Consider the following 16,757-nt stretch of genomic DNA (forward strand, 5'->3'; position numbering starts at 1 on the left):
TCAGATCAGTGTCTCTATTGTTACGGTGTATTCTTTATTGATGTTTTTTATGCCAAAACATATGACTAGCTGGATAAGCTGGGTAGAAACATTATTGGTATGGGAAAGGGGAAGATGAATGACAGGTAAAGGAATGAAACTAGTCACTGCAAATTAAATCTGCAGCCAAATTTAAGATTCAGTCAAATTGGCTTGGGACTCGCTTTGTACGGCAGTCAGTAAGCAAGTAGGTAACAAAGAAATTTACAGGGCATCGGGGTTAGATGTGATAGACTGGGGAGTAGTTAACAGGAGTAGACTCCACATAGATGTCCTTTAGAAGGTAATTAAACAGAGATGTTGACCTATAAAATGCTCCTGAGTATTTCTATTCCCTAATTTATTGCTAGCCTATTTGCATTCCATGCAAATAAATGCCTCATTTATTTTTCTGAATATTGGATAATATGGCCACCCTCCTTTATATCTCATGAAGCTGTTAAAATATTAACTAAGTTTCTGTCTATATTCACATCTAATTTTTTTGTTCCCTACTTTATCTATATCAGTGCTTGTGGGGTGTTTTTAATTCCTCACATTTCTCTTTGTGGCACTTGTTTACTGATACTCTATGAACTGGGATTAACTGTGCTGAGTGTGGAACTGGGGACACATTGCTGTTGCTCCTTAATCCACTCCCCACCTCAGCAGCACAGGTTTACAACATGGAGAATTCCCTGCTGAACTGGTTACAAGATACCAGAGAGGTGTGTTTGGCTGGCCTCTGAAATTTAGACTGCATTTTTAGTGTGTGCCGATGTTTCCTGTAGAATGTTGGAAAGAGCCTTTTTGAACATTTCCACAAAAGCAGTCCTTCTTTTGGGATATGGATGTGGCTCCTGAAGGGTAACGGAGAAGGTGCTGGTGAACTATTGTAAATTCGACACCAGAAGTGCAGTGCATAAAGAAATTCCAGGATTAGAGGGCACAGCCTCAAAATAGAAGGACATTCCCTTAGATCAGAGATGAGGAGGAATTTCTTCAGCCAGATGGTGGTGAATCTGTGAAATTCATTGCCATAGATGGCTGTGGAGGCCAAATCATTGAGTATATTAAAATTGGAGGTTGATAGGTTCTTGACTAGTAAGAGGGTCAAAGATTACCAGGGTGGAGGAGGGGGGAAGGCAGGAGAATGGAGGTTGTGAGGGATAATAAATCAGCCATGATGGTATGGCAGAGAAGACTCAATGGGCCGAATGGCCTAATTCTGTTCCTCGGTATTATGGTCTAAAATTACTGTAAGTTACAATAAAGATCATAAAAAGTTGAGAGATCAAAAAGAGAGCAGAGTACTGAGGTAGTGTTCATGGGTTCATGCACTATTTAGAAATCTGATGGCAGAGGGAACAACCTGTTTCTAAATCACTGAGCTTAAGTTTATGTTTAAGTTGAATTATCATTCATCATACATGAATATAGCTAAAAGAAACAGTATTCTTCTGGAGCCAAGGTGTGAAACACATTACCAACAGCACACAACACATAGCACTTATGGTTATGAGAGCATACAGTAAGAGAGTAACAAAAGATACATAGCCGAAATCTCTGAGGGACACCAGAGGGCAGCACTGGAGGTCAACCTTTCAACCCAGTACAGATTCCAGAGCGCCGACAGAGGCCTCTGCTCTCTCCTACACTGCCTCCGTCATCTCCCTGGGGCGGATGCAACAGACAACTCCGCGATATGAGGTCCGAATCCGCACCACAACCGAGGCAATGCAGCTCCCCTACTGTTGGTCCTGCCAATGATCTAGTGAATCAGACTTGCAGTATTCTACGTTACATATGACTACCGAAGTCTTGTGACCACAAGAAGAACATCCAGGACAATCAGAGTGCACCACCTTGGCAGGACAATGGTACCAGACAATAGCACAACAATGATATGCAATCAGTCCATCTCCATCGCTATTGAGCAACTTGATGATGGGTAGACCTACAGCACTTAATGTTTTTAACATCCACCAGTGTCTTGCAATTGTAAAAAAGATGTAATGGATGTATAACCACACCTTTGGTTGGACCCAGAGAGGCTGCTGCATCAATCGCTCCACCTGAAGTTTGTGTCATCTACTCTATAAGAAGGGAGAAATGCAAAAGAAAGGAAATTATAGGCCAGTTAGCCTAACCTCAGTGGTTGGAAAAGTGTTGGAGTCTATTATTAAGGATGAGGTTTTAGGGTACTTGGAGACTAATGATAAAATAAGTCAAAGTCAGCATGGTTTCTGTAAAGGGAAATCTTGCCCGACAAATCTGATAAGGTGCCACATGAGGCTGCTTAACAAACTAAAATCCTGTGGTGTTAAATGCACCCGCCACTCTCTGTGTGAAAATCATTGTTTATCAATGACTTAGATAATGGAATTGATGGCTTTGTGGCAAGTTTGCGGATGATACAAAGATAGGTGAAGGGGTAGGTAGTGCTGAGGAAGCAATGCGATTGCAGCTGGACTTAGACAAATTGGAAGAATGGGCAAAAAGGTGGCAGATGGAATACAGTGTTGGGAAACGTACAATAATGCACTTTGCTAAAAGGAACAATGGTACAGACTATTATCTAAATGGGGAGAAGGTTCAAACATCAGAGGTGCAGAGGGACTTAGAAGTCCTCATGCAAGACTCACAGAAGGTTAATTTACAGTTGAAGTCTGTGGTAAAGAAGGCAAATGTTGGCATTTATGGGGATCTCATTGAAACCTACTGAACGTTGAAAGGACTAGAAAGGGTAGATGTGGAGAGGATGTTTCCTATGGTGGGGGTATCCAAAACGAGAGGGCACAGCCTCAAAATTGAGGGGTGAGCTTTTAGAACACACATAAGGAGGATTTTTTTTTTTAGCCAGAGCGTAGTGGATCTGTGGAATGGTCTGCCATATTTAAGGTGGAAGTTGATCGTTTCCTGATCGGTCAGGGCATCGAACAATATGGCGAGAAGGCAGGTGTGTGGGGTTGAGTGGGATCCAGGATCAGCCATGATGGAATGGCAGAGCAGACTTGTGGTCTTGTGGTCTTACCTCTTCCCTGATGATAGCAATGAGAAGAGAACATATTCTGGATGGTGAGAGTCCTTAATGATGGATGCCACCTTCCTGAGACATTGCCTTTTGAAGAATGCCTCGATGGTGGGGAGGTTGGTGCCCATGAAGGAGCTGTCTGAGTTTGCAACCCCGTGCAGTTTTTACTGATCTTGTGCGTTGGAGATTCCTATGCAATGGAATTTCCAATCATCAGATCATGGATTATCAGAGTTTTACAGTAATAAGGAATCATGCAATAAAATAGATCATTTCTTTAGCTGAGAATTCAAAGGCATTGGGCAAGCACAATGGGCAGAACCTGAACATTTTATTTGAAAAATAGCAACATTTTGATTGAGTGCTATTACATTTGCAGCTTCAATGTCAAACTCATAGTACATTCGTTTGGCACATGAAGTTCCATCGAGGACCACTAAAGAAGACATTTACACTTGGTTTTTATAGCTTACTATCACACCCCCACTGAGATATGTGTTCAGCCTCATTACTCCGCTTCTTATTTTTAGCTTCTCCATTTGTGGTTTGTCTGTAATATGTTATTGTGTAGCGCTGCAGTACTTGCCTCACACTGTTATTAATCACAATAAGCCCCAGCTTGGCAAAAGGAAACTCCTTAGGGATGAAATATTCTCAGTGAAATAAACCTTTTCTGCAAAGATTTTCAAGCAAATTAATGAAGGAAATGACAAGAAGCAGCCAGGGCCCAATAGATGACAGGTCCTGAGCAGGGAGACATGACCTGCATGGTGAAGCGTTGTATTAACATAGGGAGCCTTTCCCTTCAACTGGATGCCCAGTGACTTACTTTTGAAGTGCAGTTACCACTATTAAGTAGTCAAAGTCAGGAGTTTCAGTGTACTCGGTGTGATCCTTCCACTCTGCAACCAGCTTGTTCTGCTTCTGCTGGAACTTGTTCAAAGTGGAGCTTAGTTTTAATTTTCCGAGAACCTCCTGCTCTTTAAGCATTGCACTCAGCAAGTTGTTATCGAGCCATGTGAAGAATTAGACCAATGAGAAGCCACCCCGATTGGATGGACACCCACCATTCAGGCCATGCTTGGAAACAGGAGCTCTAGGTCTCACACCATCCTGCTCAGGAACCGTTACTACCCTTCAACTGTCAGACCCTTGGATAAGGGGATAACTTCACTTGGACAATTACTGAACTGTTCCCACACCCTGTGGACTCTCTTTCAAGGACTCTGTCTCAAGCTTTCAATACTTATTGCTTATCTATCTATTTATTAGTTATTTATTTTTTTATCTTTTGTATTTGCACAGATTGTTGGATTTTGCATCTCGGTTGTTTGTCAGTCCTGTTGGGTGCGGTCTTTCATAGTCATAGTCATAGGCATAGTCATACTTTATTGATCCCGGGGGAAATTGGTTTTCGTTACAGTTGCACCATAAATAATTAAATAATAATATGTAAATTATGCCTGGAAATAAGTCCAGGACCAGCCTATTGGCTCAGGGTGTCTGACCCTCCAAGGGAGGAGTTGTAAAGTTTGATGGCCACGGGAGGGAATGACTTCCTATGATGCTTAGTGTTGCATCTCGGTGGAATGAGTCTCTGGCTGAATGTACTCCTGTGCCCAACCAGTACATTATGTAGTGGATGGGAGACATTGACCAAGATGGCATGCAACTTGGACAGCATCCTTTTTTCAGACACCACTGTCAGAGAGTCCAGTTCCATCCCCACAACATTACTGGCCTTACGAATGAGTTTGTTGATTCTGTCGGTGTCTGCTACCCTCAGGCTCCTGCCCCAGCACACAACAGCAAACATGATCGCACTGGCCACCACAGACTCGTAGAACATCCTCAGCATCGTCTGTTCATCGATTCTATTAGGTTTCTTGCATTTACTGAGTATGCCTGAAGGAAAGGAAATCTCAGGGTTGTAAATAGTGACAAATATGTACTTTGTTAATAAATTTACTTTGAACATCATACTCGACTCAAGTGGTCACACTACTCCCCAGAGGGTGGCTGGGAGCATGGGCAGGAGCATCAGAGAATGAGGCTATATTCAGGCTGTAGTGCTGGGGAAGAGGGTAGCTCTGTGGAAAGGTGAGAGGAGATTGGTTCCTGAGGTAGGTTGCAGGAATTCCAAGTGAATTTCAGGGATCTAGAGCATTGTGGGTATCAGGATCAAGGCAATGGGTGGTAGAGATGTGGCTAAACAAGAGGAAAGGCAATGGGGCGATAGTCCAATGTACCTGCGCTAAACTCGTGTGTGTGTGTGTGTGTGTGTGTGTGTGTGTTTGTGTGTGTGTGTGCGTGTGTGTGTGAGGTGTGTGTGTGTGTGTGTGTGTGTTTGTGTGTGTGTGTGCGTGTGTGTGTGAGGTGTGTGTGTGTGTTTGTGTGTGTGAGATGTGTGTGTGTGTGTGTGTGTGTTTGTGTGTGTGTGTGCGTGTGTGTGTGAGGTGTGTGTGTGTGTTTGTGTGTGTGAGATGTGTGTGTGTGTGTGTGTGAGAGATGTGTGTATGTGTGTGCATGTGTGTGTGAGGTGTGTGTGTGTGTGTGTGTGTGTGTGTGTGTGTGTGAGAGAGAGATGTGTGTATGTGTGTGCATGTGTGTGTGAGGTGTGTGTGTGTGTGTGTGTGTGAGATGTGTGTATGTGTGTGCGTGTGTGTGTGAGGTGTGTGTGTGTGTGTGTGTGAGATGTGTGTATGTGTGTGCGTGTGTGTGTGAGATGTGTGTGTGTGTTTGTGTGTGTGTGTGTGTCTGTGTGTGTGAGATGTGTGTGTGTGTGTGTGAGATGTGTGTGTGTGTGTGTGAGATGTGTGCATGTGTGTGTGTGTGTATGTGTGTGCGTGTGTGTGAGGTGTGTGTGTGTGTGTGTGTGTGTGTGTGTGTGTACGCGCGCACATTGGTATTGGTTTATCATTGTAACATGTACCAAGGTACAGTAAAACACTTGCCTTGCATACTTAAATGAATTCTTTGCATCTGTATTACGTGGATACACAGCCCATAGAAGTGAGGCAAAGTGGCATCATAGACCTCATGGACCCTGTACTGATCACAGAGTTGGAGGTGTTTCCTACCCTGAGGCAAATCAGGATGGATAAATCCCCAGGGCTTGAGAAGGTCTTCCCTTGGACCCTATGGGAGGCAAGTGCAGAAATTACCAGGGCCCTGCAGAGATATTTAAATCATCCTTAGCGACAGGAGAGTTACCAGAGAACTGGTGGATAGTCAATGTTGTTCCGCTGTTTAAAAGAGGTTCTAAATATAAACAAGGAAATTATAGGCCAGTGAGTCTGACATCAGTTGTGGGAAAGTTATTGGAAGGTATTGTAAGGGACCAGATTTATAAGTATTTGGATAGATGTGGACCGACTAAGGATAGTCTGTAAGGCTTTGTGCGTAGCAGGTCATGTCTAACCAATCTAATAGAGTTTTCGGGGAAGTTACCAGGAAAGTGGATGTTGTCTACATGGACTTCAGTAAGGCCCTGCATGGGAGGCTGCTCCAGAAGGTTCAGTCACTCGACATTCAGGATGAGGTAGTACACTGGATTAAACATTGGCTTTGTGGGAGATACCAGAGAATAGTAGTAGAGGAGGCCTGTGACTGGTGGTGTGCTGCAGGGATCGATGCTGGGTCCATTGCTATTTTTCATCCATATCAGTGATCTAGATGATAGTGTGGTTAACTGGATCAGCAATTTGCAGATGATAGCAAGATTGGGGGTGTAGTGGACAGCGAGGAAGGCTACCATAGCTTGCAGAGGGTTTTGCATCAGCTGGAAAAATGGGCTGTAAAGCAGCAGATGGAATTTGATAGAATCAACCAGGGTAGGTCTTACGCAGTGAACGGTAGGGCACTGAGGAGTATGGTAGAACAAAGGGATCTGGGAATACATTGAAAGCGGTGTCACGGGTACATAGGGTCGTAAACAGAGCTTTTGGCACATTGGCCTTCATAAATAATGTATTGAATACTGAAGATGGGATGTTATGTTGAAGTTGTATAAGATGTTGGTGAGGCTTAACTTGGAGTATTGTGTGCAGTTTTGGTCACCTACCTACTGGAAAGATGTAAGCAAGGTTGAAAGACTACAGAGAAAATTTATGAGGATTTTACTGGGTCTGGAGGACCTGATTAATAAGATTGAATAGGTTAGGGCTGTATTCTTTAGAATATAGAAGACTGAGAGATTTGATAGTGTCAAAACCACGGATTCAGCAACGCAGCAGATATGGCAATTGCACTCGTGAATATGTACGTTTGAGCTAATTATTACTTCATTCTGATAGTATTTAACTTCATTCATTCTGTCATAGTACTTGTCGAGACTTGGACACGGAACAGCAGTGCTTTGCTGCCTGCATTCCGCCTTGCCTGAGAAATTGGACAGTCAGGTCAACTGACTCTGAAGACTAGTGGTATTCGTTTCATTCTGAGTTGTTCTTTCCAGCCACAGTGTAGGCTTCATTTTCCATTTGAGACTGGGCAGATGCATGGCAGATGCAGTTTCATGTGGATAAATGTGAGGTTATCCACTTTGGTGGTAAGAACGGGAAGGCAGATTATTATCTAAATGGAGTCAAGTTAGGAAAAGGGGAAGCATAATGAGATCTAGGTGTTCTTGTACATCAGTCACTGAAAGCAAGCATGCAAGTACAGCAGGCAATGAAGAAAGCTAATGGCATGCTGGCCTTCATAACAAGGGGAATTGAGTATAAGAGCAAAGAGGTCCTTCTGCAGCTGTACAGGGCCCTGGTGAGACCACACCTGGAGTACTGTCTGCAGTTTTGGTCTCCAAATTTGAGGAAGGACATTCTTGCTATTGAGGGAGTGCAGCGTAGGTTCACAAGGTTAATTCCTGGGATGGCGGGACTGTCATATGTCGAAAGATTGGAGCGACTGGGCTTGTATACTCCGGAATTTAGAAGGCTGAGAGGGGATCTTATTGAAACATATAAGATTATTAAGGGATTGGAGACGCTGCAGGCAGGAAGCATGTTCCCGCTGATGGGTGAGTCTAGAACCAGATGCCACAGTTTAAGAATTAGGGGTAGGCCATTTAGAATGGAGTTGAGGAAAAACTTTTACACCCAGCGAGTGGTGAATATATGGAATGCTCTGCCCCAGAAGGCTGGAGTCCAAGTCTCTGGATGCTTTCAAAAAAGAGATGGATAGAGCTCTTAAAGATAGTGGAATCAAAGATTATGGGGATAAGGCAGGAACTGGATACTGATAGTGGATGATCAGCCATGATCACAGTGAATGGCGGTGCTGGCTCAAAGGGCCGAATGGCCTACTCCTGCACCTATTGTCTATTGTTTATTAACTCCTTACAGGCAGTGGCGGGAATTGAACCTGGGTCACTTGTACTGTAAAATGTTGTGCTAAACCACTGCACTACCGTGCTGTCCATGGGTTTCCTCCCACATTCCAAAGACGTACGGGTTAGTAGGTTAGCTGGTCATGCGGATGTAATTGGCCGATGTGGGATCGTTGGGCTGGAAAGGCCTTGTTACTGTGGTGTGTCTCTAAATGGATAAAAAAGTAACAAAACGCCATGTGTGTCCCCAATACCACCACCCCACTCCCACACACTTCTTTCAAAGCTGCTTCTTGAATTACGACTTTAACCACTCCCTCTAAATCTGTAAACTCCATTGCAGATCTAAACTCCTTTGCTAAACATGTTAACTTCAGGTTTTCAGGTTTATTATCACCAGCATGTGACGTGAAATTTGTTAACTTAGCAGCAGCAGTTCAATGCAATATATAATCAAGCAGAGAGAGAGGGAGAGAGAAGATAATAAATAAGCAAGTAAATCAGTTACGTATATTGAATAGATTTTAAAAAAGTGCAAAAACACAAATACTGTATATTAAAAAAAAGTGAGATAATGTTCAAAGATTCAATGTCCATTTACGAATTGGATGGCTGAGGAGAAGAAACTGTTCCTGAATCATTGAGTGTGTGTCTTCAGGTTTCTGTACCTCCTACCTGACGGTGACAGTGAGAAAGGGGCATGCCCTGAGCGCTGGAAGTCCTTAATAATGGACGCTGCCTTTCTGAGACATCCCTACTTAAAGATGTCCTGGGTACTTTGTAGGCTCGTGCCCAAGATGGAGCTGACTAGATTTACAACCTTCTGCAGCTTCTTTCGGTCCTGTGCAGTAGCCCCTCCATACCAGACAGTGATGCAGCCTGTCAGAATGCTCTCCACAGTACAACTATAGACGTTTTTGAGTGTATTTGTTGACATGCCAAATCTCTTCAAACTCCAAATATAGTCGCTGTCTTGCCTTCTTTATAACTGCATCGATATGTTGGGACCAGTTTAGGTCCTCAGAGATCTTGACACCCTGAAACTTGAAGCTGCTCACTCTCTTCACTTCTGATCCCTCTATGAGGTTTGATATGTGTTCCTTCCTCTTACCCTTCCAGAAGCCCACAATCAGCTCTTTCGTCTTACTGATGTTGAGTGCCAGGTTGTTGCTGCGGTACCACTCCACTAGTTGGCCTATCTCACTCCTGTACGCCCTCTCGTCACCACCTGAGATTCTTTTCCCATGTTAAAGGATTCTGCGACAAAAGTGCAAAAGAAATGCATGCCTATCTGTCAAAGTGAGGGCAAGATTTCCGGAAAATTCCGATAAACTTGTTTTTCTCTAATTTCTCCTTGCCTCTTAAGCGTGTGACTCATATGGAGACTTGTCATCACTTGTGTATCTCCAGAAAGTGAGCACTGACATAGCTATCAGGAGAGTGTTGGAGCCCATGCAATTCAAAATCTACACAATGAAGGTCATTCTGACTTTATGAGATAGCGTGAAATAGGTAAATCAGATCGGCTGCCATCACACATCTCCACTGATCACCTTTCTCTTGACATGACAAGGAGGAAGAGACTTACAACTGCCAGCTACAATCAAATTCCACTGTTATATTCTGGGCCAAAAATCAAATTTAAGCCAAAAGCAATTTACAGAGAAATTAAACAGGAAAACAAACCCTGGACCATCCTTATGGCCAAGACAGCAGAAGCAAATTATTGATGCAGATATCAAAGATAAAAATCTTAAAAGATTAGCTTTATTTGTCACACGTACATTAAAACATACAGTGAAATGTGTCACCTTGCGTTAAGAACCAACACAGTCCGAGGATTGTGCTGGGGGCTGCCTACAAACGTTGCCACATTTCACAACTCACTAGCACTAACCCTGCCCGTATGTCTGTGGACCGTGGGAGGAAACTGGAGCACCTGCAGGAAACCCACGCCCAGCCATGGGGAGAATGTACAAACCCCAATCGGATGATCGCCGACACTGCAAAGTGGTCACGACTGTGCCACCCCAAACCGTACCGTGTCACCTCAACTTAACTCAGCACAGAGCAGAAATAACTCCACTGAAACGCCCTCCTTCCTTCCCCTACCTCCCCCTGCCCAAAACTTCACGAGTCACAGCAGCATTGGGTGATACGAAACTAAAACAACCTGCAGATGCCGGAAATATGAAATAGCGTTTTGACGATGAGTCTCAGACTTGAGATATTATCTATGATTCTCCTTCCAGAAATGCTACCTGACTTGCTATGCATTTCCAGCCTGTCCTGGGTGGTGGGGTGGAGGTACGTTTCTACCAAAGCAGGTGCTCCTCCACTCCGGTAACCAGCAGGCCCCCCTTGTGCAAGGTGTAGCACCTGCAGATCAGGGTCACGTGGAGCCATGGGAGCAGGTGGTGGATGTTTGTACGAGCAACTGGTGCATATCACAAGCCCTGGTTATGCGACCACTGACGCCAGGCAGACAGTCTCTGAAGAATATTGATAATGGCTGGGGTCACCCGTCTTGTGAAGTCACTGCCCAGAATGAGGCAATGGCAAACCTCTTCTGTAGAAAAATTTGTCAAGAACAATTATGATAATAGATAAGTCCATGATGGCTCACATCATTTAACACGTCACACATTGAACGAATGCATATCAATGGCTACTGTACCATTCATCAGACCGGAAGTCTCAACCTTTCTCTACCACTTACTTTGGGGGAAGGAAAGACACCCTTTGTGACTTTCCATGTGTGAAATGCCTGAACCAAGGCAGGAATCAGTTAGCGATTGAGAAGTAATTTCAATCAGCTGGCAGATTATTGGGTGTTCAGAACAGGTACAGAAATGAGGAAGTATTGACGAAGGAAGTTCAATGGTCCCTGAATGTAATTGCTGCTAATATTCACTCAGTGGCCACTTTATTAGGTACAACTCTACACCGACTTGTTAATGCAAACACCTGATCAGCCAATCATGTGGTAGTAACTCAATGCATTAAAACATTCGGGCATGGTCAAACGGTTCAATTGTTGTTCAGACCAAACACCAGAATGGGGAGGAAATACAATCTAAGTGACTTTGACCATGGAATGATTGTTGGTGCCAGATGAGGTGCTGGAGTTTCTCAGAAACTGCTAATCTCCTGGGATTTTCAGGTACAACAGTCTCTACAGCAGGGGTTCCCAACCTGGGGTTCATGGACCCCTGGCCTAATAGTATAGGTCCTTGGCAGGAAAAAGGTTGGAAATCCCTGCTCTAGAGTTTACAGAGAATGGGGCGAGAAACAAAAAAAATAGTGAGCAGCAGTTTCTGTGGGCAAAAATGCCTTGTTAATGAGAGAGGTCAGAGGAGAATGGGCTGACTGATTCAAGCTAACAGGAAGGCGGCAGGAACTCAAATAATCATGCATACAATGGTGGTGTGCAGACGAGCATCTCTGAACGCACAGCACATTGAACCTTGAAGTAGATGGGCACAGCAGTAGAAGACCACGAACACGCACTCTGTGGCCACTTTATTAAGTGTGAAAGGTACCTAAGAAAGTGGCCATTCATTGTATGTGGCAGGAAAAAGAAAGAAATCAAGTTGAAAGTCAGGCATGCTTTAATGCCACCGTTGCAAGACCCTGTGAAAACTATTTGTAAAATCTGTAGGCCATTATTACACATACCGTATAGCATGTTCCTGCAAAAAACAAAATTTTTTGCCAGTATGTTCAATTATATTTTCTATCAATAAAAATACTGGATTGATTTTTGTTTGGCTAGAAGAATGATTTATAGTTTGTTGCACAGCAAGACCTGGTAATTTGTTTAAGAAGAAAGAGGTTTTGGATGGTTAAGTTCTATAGTTACCAGAGGCCCAGTGTGTACTGTATTTAATATTTCAGTAATAATGGAGTAATATTGTAAATATGTTGTTTGATTAAGCATTCTTTGTTTATATAATTCATTATGGGTTATATGTGTGAAGTACATGAATGGCATATGTCATTACACCACCATGTCATATGCATGTGCACCTCACTGAAGTAAAACTAAATGTACACAAGTTATCCTTAGCTAGTGTTTTTCTTTCAATTAATTTTATATTTTTGAGTTACAAAACATAACAGTGGCAACAAGATTATTTTGAAACAAACCTGAGCCAACTATCCACATGTTTAACTGCTACAACCAAACCAGCTGAAATTGTCATAAGGTGGTGGCTGGGAACGGACCCAAGTGCAAGACACAGACACTGAAGTACTAGGGACAGGACTAGGATACAGGGTGAGGGCTAGGACATGGACACGGAAACCAGGAACCCGGAACAGGACAGGACAAGAGAGCTAGGAGCCAGGGCTTTGACTCCAAGCCAGAGACTGGACCAGGACCCAGAACCTGGGTCTTGCCTCTGGCTTGGACCCCAGAACTAGGCAAGGACGTGACTTGGCTGGCAGGGAGGACGAGGCTGGAGTCTTCAGGCTTGGGACTTGAGGCGAGGCTTGAGACCTGAGGCGAGGCTTGGGACCAGAGACTTGAGGCGAGGCTTGGGACCAGAGACTTGAGGTGAGGCTTGAGACCTGAGACTTGAGGCGAGGCTTGAGGCCAGGAACTTGAGGCAAGGCTGGGGACCAGAGACTTGAGGTGAGGCTTGGCTAGAGGCTTGGGGTCTTGAAGCTCCTCTGCACAGTAACGGCAATCTGGCTTGGCTTACCCGGCGGAGGCATGGGACAGGAAGGGACAGAACCTACCGCAGGGTAACGGCAATCTGGCCTGGCTTACCCAGCAGAGGCATGGGACAGGAAGGGACAGAACCCACCGCAGGGTAACGGCAAGATGGCCTGGCTTACCCGACGGAGGCAAGGGACAGGAAAGGACCTGGTTACAGGGTGGCTCCAAGACAAGACTTCAGGCAAGGCGAGAGTTACCGGCAAGACGAGGCAAGGCTTCAGGCAAGGAAATAGAAGGCAGGGGAAGGGATGCAGGGAGTAAGGAAAAGAACAATCCAGCAGCCACACCCTGGTCTCTGGAGGTATTTATGCAGCCAGCCCCAATGAGGATCAGCTGCCTCAATTAATGCTCAACAGGAACAGAAACAGGGTAGACAGGAAAACCTGGAGCAAGGGTCGATGGACCGGACCATGAACCGGAGTGTGGACTTCATGGACTGGACCATGACAGAAATGAGTGTTGCTGATATCATGGAAAAAATTGGAACATTTAGAACTGAAACCATAGTTGATGTAGAACACTTTTAAGTTTCATAAGCAGAATCAAAAGGAAGGGGTGGTCCATTACAACTTATGTGGCTGAATTGAAGTGGTTGTCTGAACATTGTCAGTTCAGTGATGGATGTAATGATGCACTGAGAGATTTTTAGTCTGTGGAATCCTACAAGAATGCTTTCAAAAACAACTCCTTACTGAAGCACAACTCACATTTAAAAGAGCAGTTGAAATTGCTGTATCAATGGGAACAGCAGCCAGAGATGCAATTGAGTTGCAGTCAGGAATAAAAATGAATATGAACAAAATTTCAGCATCTAAACAGAAACATGCCTGGTTGAATAAATTGTATTATGCTTTGGCAGGGGCTCACAGACATCAGACCAATGCAGGTTTAAAGACAAAACAGGACAAAGTAAGACACATATAAAAAGCATGTTGGGCAGATAAAAATAAATGGACTGCACAGGGAAGAGAAAAAGATAAAAAGTCAAGTTGCAGTTTCAAAAAGAACACTAATCTGCACATTGTGAATAAAAGATTTGATAATGGTGAGAGTGATACAGGACTGGGAGCCTAGAGATTTACACTGTGAAAACTAAAATTAGACAAGCTTACACCAGTAGTGAATGGCTAATTAATTTAAACTGGAATTAGACACTCGATTGGCTGTTTCAGTCATTACACAAAATGAGTTTGAAAGGCATTTCAAAGATACTGAACTGAAGCCTGCAGATATCCAACTAAGAACTTAATCTGGAGAAAAGATAACTCCCGTGGGAATGACATTCATAACAGTTAAATACAACAACTAACAAGTCATATTGGGCTTGTACGTGGTAAAAACAGGAGGTCCAGAATTAAGGAGCCATGATGGGCTGAGACCACTAAAACTTGATTGGAGATCCCTTACCGTTTACACCTCACATTCCCTGTAGTATAGTCAACAGAAAGCGAATTAAGAAAGGTGCTGGTTGATGCCATAGCAGTGTTCAAGGATGGCGTTGGAAAACTCAAATATATCAAGGGTTAAATAGTGTTAAATGAAAATGCCACACCTAAGTTTTACAAAGCCTAAGTTCTTTATACCATCCATGATAAACTAGCCAGTGATCTAGATTGTATAGAGGCTGAAGGAATACTTTGCAAGCCTGAGTGGAGTCCATGGACAATGCCAGTGGTCCCAGTAGCCAAGAAAGATTGGTCTGATAGGACCTGTGGTTATTTAAAGTAACCATCAACCCAGTACTGAAAGTAGATCAATATCCCCTGCCCAGGATAGAGAGTATCTTTGCAAATCTTTCTGGAGGGTAACACTTCAGCAAAGTGGACTTGGCTGAGACCTACCTAAAGATGGAGATGGAAGAAGAGTCTAAAATGTTTCTCATCAGTAACACTCACAAATAGCTTTATCACTATAATAGGCTTATTTTGGAGTAGCATCTGCATTTGATCTCTGGCAGAAAGCTATGGACCAGGTGCCAGAAGATTGCCCAGGCACCTTTTCCTCCCTGCACATCGCCCTGCAGCATACTCCACAACCAACAACTCACCAACTATGCTGTTCCTGGGTCATCCCTTGTGCTGGTGCTTGGCCTTCCTCAATTCCAATCCCAGAGGGAGTTTGCAGAACAAACAACTGAGATGAATTGAGGGCTCCTCAAACAAGGAGGTTTGATGTTTCACTCCTGGACAAGAAGTCCTGGTGAGGGATGACAGAGATGATCGAAAGTAGGTACTGGGAGAGATTAAGGACAGAACTGGATCACTCCCCTACAGGAAAGATATTATCCCACAAGGGTAAGAAATCCTGCACAGAGATTAAATCTTTAGGCCTGAATGATCCCATTTAAAATTTACTATGCTGTAGATTTCTGTATGGTAGTTGTATCATATAGTATACTGTGAATGTGTGTGTGTGTGTGTGTGTGTGTGTGTATATATATACATATACTCTGCTTAAGCAGGGCGTTAAAATGCTGCTGAGGTGGGCTGAGCATTTTAACACTCTGCTTAATCAGGACTCTGACGCAGACCCCACCAACCTGGATGAACTGCCTGAACTTCCTCCTATCCACGACCTCAGTCTACCTCCAACCTTCCAGGAGGTTCTATCAGCTGTCCATTCCCTTAAGAACAACAAGTCCCCTGGCACTGACAATATCCCTGCTGAGTTACTGAAAAAGGGAGGGTACAGGTGTATACGCACCCTCTACCAGTACATCACCAAGGCCTGGACTGATGAGAACATCCCACAGCAATGGAGAAATGCAAACATTGTTGTCATTTATAAGAACAAGGGTGACAAGGCCATCTGTGGCAATAGTAGGGGCATATCACTCCTTTCTGTTGCTGGAAAGGTCCTGGCTAAGGTGATGCTTCAGAGACTCACCAGCAACATCACCGAGCCAATGCTGCCTGAATCGCAGTGTGGATTTAGGAAGAACAGGAGCACGATCGACATGATCTTCACAGCCCGGCAGCTTCAGGAAAAGTGCTGGGAGAAACATCAGGACCTGTTTATGGCCTTTGTTGACCTCTCCAAAGCATTCGACACTGTGCAAAGAGAGCTCTTATGGGATGTCCTCCTTAGGTTTGGCTGTCCCAATAAATTTGTTAACATCCTCCACCAGTTCCACGATGGGACGACTGCTCGGGTAATCATAGGAGGACAAGAGTCCAAGCCCTTCCTTGTATGCACAGGGGTGAAGCAGGGGTGTGTGCTAGCGCCAGTGCTCTTTAACATCATCCTCTTGTGTGTTACCAAGCTTCCCCACAATGAGATTGAAGACAGCAGCGGTGTGGCAGTGGACGTCAGATAAGATGGCAACTTCTTTGACATCTGGAGGCTCCACACAACCACCAAACTCCATAGAGAGTGGGTCCTGGAGCTGCAGTATGCAGACGACTGTGCTCTTGTGGCCCATACTCCGGAGGATCTTCAAACTGTCCTTGCTGTGGCGGTGAGAGCATACAGCAGGATGGGGCTGACTGTCAATACCACCAAGACAGAAGAGGTTTGCCAATGGAGTACCAGTGTCCCACCCACTCTAAAGCTGTCAGTAGTGCCATCTTTCAAATATCTGGGGAGCATTCTCTCTGAGGATAGTAGCATTGACAATGACATCCAGGCCACATTAAACAGGCATCAGCTGCCTTTGG

General features: G+C 44.2%; 1 protein-coding gene across 4 annotated transcripts in view; it reads right to left on the reverse strand.

Moving 5' to 3' along the window:
- lrrn2 (leucine rich repeat neuronal 2) overlaps positions 1-16,757 on the reverse strand; it is a 330,240-nt gene that overhangs the window by 17,457 nt on the left and 296,026 nt on the right. The window contains exon 1 of one of the 4 annotated variants that reach the window (XM_063065362.1): positions 3,053-3,174. The exons of 2 other annotated variants lie outside the window; for them this stretch is intronic. The gene's annotated coding sequence lies outside the window, so the exon portion shown is untranslated. Of the gene's footprint in view, positions 1-2,051; positions 2,107-3,052; positions 3,175-16,757 lie in introns of those variants that run through there. One more of the 4 variants, XM_063065363.1, reaches the window with a different exon arrangement.

This window comes from Mobula hypostoma, chromosome 13 (genome assembly GCF_963921235.1).
Source record: "Mobula hypostoma chromosome 13, sMobHyp1.1, whole genome shotgun sequence".
Taxonomy (NCBI): domain Eukaryota; kingdom Metazoa; phylum Chordata; class Chondrichthyes; order Myliobatiformes; family Myliobatidae; genus Mobula; species Mobula hypostoma.